Below are 10110 nucleotides of genomic sequence, written 5' to 3'. Positions count from 1 at the left end.
CAGAAATACTTGCTTGGTTGAGTCCTTTTCATCTTTTATATTTCATTCAGGTCAAATGTCAAATGTTCCTATTTCAGAAAAGGGACCCTCCCCCCAACCCCCCACCAACTCACCCGTTATACAGACAAAAGTCTGGAAGGTTATTTACCAGTTTTCCCAGTCCCTCCATATCCCATGCATCAGTCTGTCCTGTTCCTTCTAAGTTTATCTGGAATTTGACCATGTCTTGTCATTTCTATTGCTAAAACTCTAGTCTAAGCCACCATGCTCTTTCATCTGTGTTAACACACAACCCTTTCTCATTGCAACTTAGCTGGCCATACCTAATACAGAAACTAGTACCTCGAAAGGGATGCTGCTATGATACAAACTTAATATGTTTAATATTTTTGAGGGACTGCCAAACTGTTCCACAGTGGCTGAACCATTCTGCATTCCAACCAGTAACATATGCTGATTCTAGTTCCTCCACGTCTTCACCAACACTCAATATATTCCTTTTTTGTTAATAGCTATCCTAGTGGATGTGCAGGAGTACCTCGCTGTGATTTTGATTTGTATTTTCTTAATGGCTAATGATGTTGGGCATTTTTTCAAGTGATTGTCAACTGCTTGTACAGCTTATTTGAAGAAATGATATTCAAGCCATTTGCCATTTAAAAAATTTATTTTTGTTGTTGTTATTATTTTTTTCGTTGTTGTTGTTGAGTTTAAAGAGTTCTTTATGTATTTTGGATGCTAGACCCTTATCAAATAATAATTTGCAAATATTTTCTCCCATTCTGTAGGTTGTCTTTTCACTTTCTTGACAATGCCTTTTGATGCACGAAAGTTTTTATTTTTTATTAAGTCCATTTATTCATCTTTTTTCTCCTTTGCTTGTGCTTTTGGTGTCATATCTAAGAATCATTGTTACATCCAAGTTCCCTATGTTTTATTCTAAGAATTTGAAAATGGAGACTCAAAGAAATAACTGTACATACATGATCATAGCAGCACTATTAACAATACTCAACGGGTAAAATCAGCCCAATTGTCCATCAGTGAATAAATGAATAAACAAAATGTGGTTATGCATATAGTAGAATACTACTCAGTCATAAAAGTCATGTACGGATGTGCGCTACAACAGGGTGGACCTTGAAACACTCTGCTAAGTAAAGGAAGCCAGACACAAAAGCATGGCATAATTCCGTTTAAATGAAATGTCCAGAATACATAGAGATAGAATTCAGATTGGTGGTTACCAAGGGCTGGGAGAAAGGGGAATAGGACAATTACTTAATGGGTATAGGGTTTCCTTCTGGGGTGATGAAATGTTTTAGAATTAGATAGAAGTAGTAGTTGTACAATATTGTGAATGTACTAAATGCCACTGAAATCTTCACTTTAAAATGGTTAATTTTACATTATGTGAGTTTCACTAGTTAAATACAAATTGTAAAGAACAAAATAGAATCTCTTCATTCTCTCTCTGAAAGGTGATTTTCAGAGAGGAAATGAAGAGATTCTATTTTGTTCTTTACAAATTTAATATATTTTAATTTCTGCTCTTTCTAAATATTTCTAATTTTTATATATTCAAATTTTAGATAGAGATTATGAATTTTTTAAAGTATATGTCTTATAATTCAAGACATTGTTGATATTTGCATTATGCTTAATATTCACATTTTTAATAATTATTTGGACTTATTTTTAGGCTTCTGATTTCATTGTTCATCTTTGATGAAAATAGTATGACTTCCTCATTTTTGAATGTGTTATAGTATTTCTTCGAGCAATGATTTTTCATTTTTTTTTTTTTGTTTTTTTTTTTTTTTTGAGACAGAGTCTCACTCTGTAACCCAGGCTGGACAGCAGTGGGACAATCTTGGCTCACTGCAACTTCTGCCTCCTGGGTTCAAGCAGTTCTCCTGACTCAGCCTCCCAAGTAGCTGGGATTACAGGCACACACCATCATACCCTGCTAATTTTTGTATTTTTAGTAGAGATGGGGGAGTTTTGCCATGTTGGTCAGGCTGGTCTTGAACTCCTGGCCTCAAGAGAATCGCCCACCTTGGCCTCCCAAAGTGCTAGGATTAGATTACAGGCGTGAGCCACCATGCCTGGCCCTTTGAGAAATGTTTGAAAGAAGAGTATACACGTGGAACTCTATTTGAAGGCTTTAATTCCTGAGGATGACTTTCAGTTGCTTTCACTTTACTGTTTTATTAGATATCAAACTCTTAGGACACCCAGAAAGATGGAGTGGATGTATTTTTCCCTATTCCTCATGTCAGAAAACCAAAACCGAACAAACAAAAACCTAAATTATCAAGAGATATAATAATTTAATGCAGCATTTTTAAAAATAAAAATTATGCAAAAATCTATGATGGAAAAAATATAAAAATTTGAAATAGAGTTTGACAGGGTAAGATTAGGGTGAGGTGAGTCATACAGGTGCAACATCAGATCTCCCCAATTCAAAATTTTAGTATTTCATCCAGCATGAATTATAATTCATTATATTTAATTCTTATTTTTAAAAATTGCAGTAAATACTGTTTCTCTTGATTACTGAATTTTCTGGTATTCACTAAAATTTTGCACCTCAGGACCTTATTCACCTTACTTTGGTCCTGGATCTGCTTAGAACACATTTTTATCCTCAAAACTCCCTAGGTTTTGCTTTTATGTAGTGGCTGTCACATCTGCTTTCACACTAGAATCTATATGTTATTAGATGACTCTAATATCCACACTTTCCTCAGACAAGTTTAACCAGACTCTCCATTAGTGAAACAGAATTTTAAAAAGCTTTCAGGGGGATTCTAATGTACAGTTGGGGTTGTAAACTGAAACCTATTTTTTTTTACTTCTATCGAGTTCAGTGATAAAGAATATTGATCATCTAGTCAGAATGTATCAGTTCAGCTCTTGGCTTTGTGTCCTTGAGTAAGTTATTCAGCATTTCTGATATTCAAACTCCCATCTCATGGCATTGTCCTGAAGATTCAAGGAAAAAGCACATGCAAACCCTAAGCACAGTGCCTGGATCTTAGCAAAGCATAAATGCTGGCCATTAAGACATTGCTTATGCTGGCCAGGCACTGTGACTCACGCCTATAATCCCTTTGGGATTATACCACTTTGGGAGGCCGAGGCAGGTGGCTCATTTGAGGTTAAGAGTTCAGGACCAGCCTCACCAACATGGTGAAACCCCATCTCTACTAAAAATACAAAACAATTACCTGGGTGTGGTGGCACATGCCTTTACTTCCAGCTGCTCGGGAGGCTGAGGCAGTAGAATTGCTTGAACCCAGGAGATAGAGGTTGGACTGAGGCAAGATTGCACCACTGCACTCCAGCCCCTGGGAGACAGAGACTCTGTCAAAAAAAAAAAAAGATATTGCTGATGCTAAAGATGGAAACAGGAAAAAGGAGTATCTGTGATTTAGTATTGTGGAGGATAATATTTTCCCAGTATGAAATCTTTTGCCACATCCTTTGAAAAAAACGTAATTGTTTCCAGAGGATTTGCCTGCATGTCTGTCTTTGTTGACTTATTCTGCCTCACATTCAGTGAGCCTATTTGCTTTAATAACACAAATGCTTTTAGTTCCAGCTTATCCAAACTGCAGCCCACAGGCTGCATGTGGCCCAGGGCAGCTTCAAATGCAGCCCAACACAAATGATTTTTGGCATTTTTTTTTTTAGTTCAACAGCTATCATTAGTATTAGTGTCTTCTATGTATGGCTCAAGACAATTATTCTTCCAGTATGGCCTAGGGAAGCCAAAAGATTGAACTCCCCTGCTTTAGTTGAATCCACTTTTTTTCTATTACGTCTTTGGTTACTTTCTCACTCCCTGTTTTGTTTTCTCCTTCTGATAATATCTAAAACTCTCTTTCTCACTAAATCTGTAATCTTTTTTTCTTTTAACTTCTTGGAGAAGGGTTTTAATTTTGTCTTTTTTATATAAAAATACATATGCACAGTTTTACAAGTCAAAACTATAAACTTTTGAAAAACATGGCAGTATCTCATGAATTACTTGTATTTATTCTCTTCAGAAGTCACTTTAAAGTATTATATTCTGGCATTACCTTTTTAAATAGCAAGTTTTGAAATAGACATTTTCATGGTTTTTGTTTATTTTTTGAATATGTAACACATTAACTTTGTTCAAAAGTTAAATACAAATTTTTAGATTCTTCATATGGATCTTAGTAATAATTTCCTAGATATAACAGACACAAAAAGCACAGTCAACAGAAGTAAAAATAAACAAATGGTACTACGTTAACCTAAAAAGCTGCTGCACAGCAAAGAAAACAATTAACAAAATGAAGAGGCAGCCTATGGAATGGGAGAAAATATCTGCAAGTCATACATCCGATTAAAAGTTAGCGGTAAAATATATGAGTTAGTTCTAGGACTCAATAGCAGAAAAACAATCTGACTTTTAAAATGGGCAGAAGACCAGAGAGACACTTCTTAAAAAAACATAAACAATCACAAACAGGTATATGAAAAAGTACTCAATATCACTAATGAGGAGAAATGCAAATCAAACCACAATGAAGTAATACTTCACACATTTTAGGATGGCTATTGTCAAAAGCATAAGAAATAAGTGTTGGGTAAGATGCAGGGGCAGGGAACCCCTTGCACACCTTTTCTGGAAATACAAATTAGTATAGTCACTATGGAAAACAGTGCAGCAGTTCCTCAAAAACTTAAAAAAAAGAACTACCAGATAATCCAGCAATCCCACCTCTTGGTATATACTCTGCAAAACAGAAACCAAACTCTCAAAGAGCTATCTACACATTCACATTCTTTGTGGCATTATTTACAGTAGCAAAGGCATAGAAACAAATGTCCATGAACAGATAAATGGACAAAGAAAATGTGTTACGTACATACAATGGAATATTATTTAGCTTCAAAAAGGGGGGTTGGCTTAATGCTTAAAAAAGAAGGAAATCCCTTCATTTGCCACAACGTGGATGAAGCTGGGAGACATCATGTTAAACAAAATAAACCAGACACAGAAGAACAAATATTCTATTATCTCGCCTATATCAGGAACCTAAAATAATAAACTTATAGCAGAGATCAGACATACAAGTTTCTTTTACACAAGTTTCTCTTTTAGGTGGAAGTTTTCCTCCCATTCCACTCCCATCTGCCCACCACCACTGTTACTGCCCACAATATTTAATTACATTTATTGTATTTTGTGTACCTTACCTTCCACAGTTTTCTTTTTTCATGCAAGTAAAAGCAAATATAATATGTATTTTTCTCTCTCTGGAAACGAACTTGGGCATCACTGTTTCTCTTTGCTGCAATATATTCTCAGCCCCTCCCTGCCATTACTACACAATTGTGTTCTTATCTCAAGTTGCATTTCCCTCTCTTCTGACTGGTTATTTAATAGTTTTCTAAATCCTATCAAGAATATTAATTCCAGACTTTCTTAAGTTTATTGCCAGACATATTTCACATAATAACTCTGTTTCTTGAGAGGATATTGTTTCTGATTCCTTAAAACCTTTAGAAGACATATTTTAAATTTATGTGCCTGGCAATTTGTGTTCATTTGCTCATTCCCACAGAAAGAAAATTTTGTGTTTTACCTTTTTGGAAAACTAAGAAATATTTTTAAGGCATTGAGTGGTTTATATAAAGAAAGAAGGAAAAATATTAACTTTTCTGTAATTTTATTTCACTAACACAAATCTTCAGAAAATAGAAATAATGAAGGAGTCGGAGCTAGAGGCAGTCACCTGGGTTCCAAAGAATTCCTCTTCTTGTTTGTCACTGGTTTTTCAGCTTGTTCTGAGACTCCCACCTCCCCTCGGCATACTGCCTCTTCAAATTCCCTGGTTATTGCCTGATTCTACTTTCAGACATCAAGGTAAGAGAGAGTAAGTATGTTCATGGCATCCTTACTCCAAGTGACCTTCAGTGCTACTAGGACAAAACTTTTCCTATAAATGCTGTGTTATGGACTGACCTTAGCTGTGGTGCTTAGAAACTGGTGAGATTCTGCTGAAAAAATGCTATCTTCTCATGCAGTGAATTGTGACTTGTAGAATTTTTCTTCAATCTGCCCCATTTCTGAGATGTCTTGCAGAAATTCCTCAAGATTTTTAGCATGCATATGACATTCTTAAATAGTCCCTTGCACAGGTATTTCTTCTTTTTCTCTTTTGTTTTGTATTGCTGTGTCAGTTCAAACTGCAAGATGTCTCAGAAATGGGGCAGATTGAAGTTTTGTTTTTTTTTTTAGAAGCAGAACTGGACTTTATTGCAGCCACAGGGAAAACTGCTAGGGACAGAGCCATGGCCCCTGACCATGTCCACCGCCCCAGAAACTGCTCTTGCACGTGGTATCAGGGGCAAACAAATCACAAGTGCACAAATCTGTGATGGGTTTCCCAACTTTGATGAGTGCCAGGTGGTGTGCACATTTGGGAAGATGTCCCATCGTGGCTCTGAAGGCTCTTGCCCGGGGAGGCTGCGCTCAGCTGCCCACTCCTTCTGGAATTCAAACCCCAGGCAAAGGCAGCCAGCCCCAGGCCAGAGAGGTCCTGGCTTCCCAACTTTGAGCTGTGCAGTCATCACCTTGGTGCAGGCTGGGCTACAGGGACAGCCAAGATGACAAAGACCAGGTCCCCGCAGCCTAGACTGGGGCACGGCTTCTCAGCCTCACTCCCTGCTGTGCTGTGCTGTGCTTTGTCTGTCAGACGGCGACGCTTGGCCCTGCTGGTGCGAGAGGCCCCTGGGGGCTTCTTGGAGTCCTGGGCCCTGTGGGAATGTTTCCTCTTGACCTTTTTGCGGCTGTGTGCGTGCAGTGCTGCTGTGAGGGAGGAGATCCGCTGAGAGAGCAGGGGGTCTCTGGACTTCCTGGGCAAGGCTTTGGTGGGCTTCTCCATGGATGATGCCTCCTTCTCAGACCTGTCTCCAGCCCCTCCCTCAGGTGGGGTCAGCCCAACCAGCTGAGCCCCCGAGAGGTCCAGGTCACTGATGGTGGTCACGGTGACTGTGTGGTTGGGGTGGTCGTGCCGCACCGACTCCGCCTTTGCTGTCACCAGCCGGTCCAGCTCATCGGCCTCCTCCAGTGCCTCTTCTCTCTCTGCCAGCATCTTCAAGTATTCCTGGTGGCGCTCCTCCTGAAGCCTCCTCTGCTCCTCTTTCAGCCATTGCTTAATCTCCTCAATGGCCGCCTTCTTCCGCTCGACCTTCCGCTTGTGGAAGCCTGTCGGGTACTCCCGCCTCTTCTACTTGTCGAAGCTGAGAACTAGCCTGGGCCACCGCTCGTCACTATCTCGCTTCTTCTTCTTGTTGCGGCCCATAGCGGTGAGGCCACCACCTTCTGGATGAAAGTGGAGGATAGATGTGTGCTTTCCACACTTACCACTTAGAACCCACAGTGACTTTCTTAGTTTTCCTCTATCTAGATGTGTATTCTTTAGTCACAGTATGTAAGATGAACATTTAAGCTTCTGTGTTGACATCATGGAAGGCAGCTTTGATCTCCCACAGAAAGTCAGTCCCCTGATAGCCACACTGCTAGTGAAGTGTGAGGATGGGTTTAATGCTACATGCAACTTTTGACTCCATTAGGCATATTCATACATGGGGAAGTTTAATTATTTGCCACACGTATCTTAAGAACTTCCATTATCATCCATTAATTTTCCCCCCGTCTCCCTCTGTGTAAATAATTTCAAATTTCTTCTCTGAGTCTTCTCTAAGGGCCCTCACTTCATTGTCACTTCCCAATTTATCATATCTCTCACTTAATTCACAAACATTTTTATTCATCCATTTCTTCTTTGCCTGAGTGTTTACTGAATACAGGGAATAGTATTAGAGAGTGAAAATTGAGCCTATTTCCATATCCTCAGGGATCCCACGGGATTAATCTCAGATGTTAGGAAGATGCTGCAGATGGAGAATCTTATGGAAATAAGAGGAGGGGAAGACGATGAGGATGATAGTGTGCACGTCTCTAGCGTCTGCACTTTGTGCAATCTCGTTTACACTGACCACGCAGTGATGATAGTGAGAGATAGTTTTAAATGTTTGTTATTTAACATAGGTTTTGTGCTAAATTTAATATCCATTAACTTAATGTCATGATTACCTATGCAATATTCATTGTCATATTCCAATTTTACAGGTGAAGGAAATGAAGTATAAGGATGTCACAAACTTTGTTTAAAGTGACATAGTTGAGTCTGCTTGGACTGTGGTTCAAGCCATGCAGCCTGACTCTAGAACCCATGCTTTGCACCTGACTCTCCAGACCCAGGAGGCAAATACCATAATCAGCTCATTTTTCAGAGGTGTAGGATCTGAGGCCCAAAATAAGTAGCGAAATTGGTACTTGAACTTCTGTCTGTCTTCCAACTACATTTCCACCTCGAAATTCCCAAATTCAGATCATTTTAGATTTAAGAACTAGAAATGGCCTTGGAGATTATATTATTAAATAATCCCTCATTTTACAGATAATCTGTAATCACTAAAATCGTTTACCTAAAGCAATCAGAAGCAGGTTCTATACAGCAAAGCAACTTAATATACTAAGGAAAATTATTATTTGAAATATTATTTCTCTCTTTTTTTTGGGACAGAGGTTCATTTTTGTCCCCCAGGCTGGAGTGCAGTGGCACAATCTCAGCTCAGTGCAACCTGCACCTTCCTGCATTTATCCTCCCGACTGTCTGGCATTACATCCACCTTCAAGCAGTTCCCTGCCTCAGCCTCCCAACTATCTGGCATTACAGGCGCCTGCCACCACACCCAGCTAATTTTTGTATTTTTGGTAGAGACGGGGTTTCACTATGTTGGCCAGGCTGGTCTCAAACTCCTGATCTCAGGTACCACACGCCTCTGCCTCCCAAAGTGCTTGGATTACAGGTGTGAGCCACCAGGCCTGGCCAACATATTATTTCTATTTAATATTTAAAAAAACAAGATGAGGCCAGGCACGGTGGCTCACGCCTATAATCCCAGCACTTTGGGAGGCCGAGGCGGGTGGATCATGAGGTCAAGAGATCGAGACCATCCTGGTCAACAAGGTGAAACCCCATCTCTACTAAAAATACAAAAATTAGCTGGGCATGGTGGTGTGTGCCTGTAGTTTCAGCTACTCAGGAGGCTGAGGCAGGAGAATTGCTTGAACCCAGAAGGCAGAGGTTGCGGTGAGCCAAGATCGTGCCATTGAACTCCAGTCTGGGTAACAAGAGCGAAACTCCGTCTCAAAGAAAAAAAAAAAAAAAAACAAGATGAGTAATCTAATTCTTAATGGCAACACAGCTCTTGCTCAACACCTGAAACACCTCATTGTTTCTCTGCAACAAGAGGAAAACTTGGGAAAGGATTCTGTAGGCACTGAGACCATCATAAGGAACTACAGCATCCAGAGATTTTCATGAAAGTGAAAATGCTCATACGAAATCAAAACAAATGGTCTTCAGTGTGGCGTCCAGTAAACCATCCTCTGAAAAGTGACCACAATTCTGTATGATTCTTTCCAGGACAGTGAATTGGAGCCAGCTGATGTATGGCGCTTACCTTGGTTGTCACCTTCTGGTCTCTGTTTGAGGACCAACTGCATGTGATTAAGGGTGACAGATACAGAGTTTGTGTTAAGCCCAGGATGTAACTTGTTGAATGAATAGCAATTGACTTGAAAATTGGATGGATGGATTGAGTTTCTTCACTCTCTCTCTTTTTTCTTTCTCTCAACAGGGCAGGATTAAATCATCTTTAGTCAAATCAGTGCTTGCTGTTTTCAAAAAGGATATTCTTGAGGTATAGTACTTCAGAGATGCTAATTTAGATTTGAGCAGGATGAAATTTTTATCTAGACATGTGCATCATATAATTGTGAGGGCAAAAAATGGTTCCAAATGGGGGTGTGTTTGTGTTCCTAGGCGTTTTCCTATAAGGCCAAAAAGATGAAAAATGTTCTTTTCTAAAGCTCTTGGTGGTTCTCAAGCTTGTCTGCCAATAGAATCACCTGGAGAATTTGGAAGACCAAAAAATACTGATGCCACTGATTCTACCCAACAGATTCTATTTTGATTGGTGTGGAGTATG

General features: G+C 39.4%; 1 pseudogene; it reads right to left on the bottom strand.

Moving 5' to 3' along the window:
- Positions 1 to 6617: 6617 nt before the first annotated feature.
- LOC128928461 (nucleolar protein 12 pseudogene) lies at positions 6618 to 7352 on the bottom strand (annotated as a pseudogene).
- Between the last annotated feature and the right edge of the window lie 2758 nt (positions 7353 to 10110).

The sequence above is a fragment of the Callithrix jacchus genome, chromosome 1 (genome assembly GCF_049354715.1).
Source record: "Callithrix jacchus isolate 240 chromosome 1, calJac240_pri, whole genome shotgun sequence".
NCBI lineage: Eukaryota > Metazoa > Chordata > Mammalia > Primates > Cebidae > Callithrix > Callithrix jacchus.
Note: the sequence above shows the minus strand (reverse complement) of the source record. Positions and strands in the feature narration are given on the sequence as shown.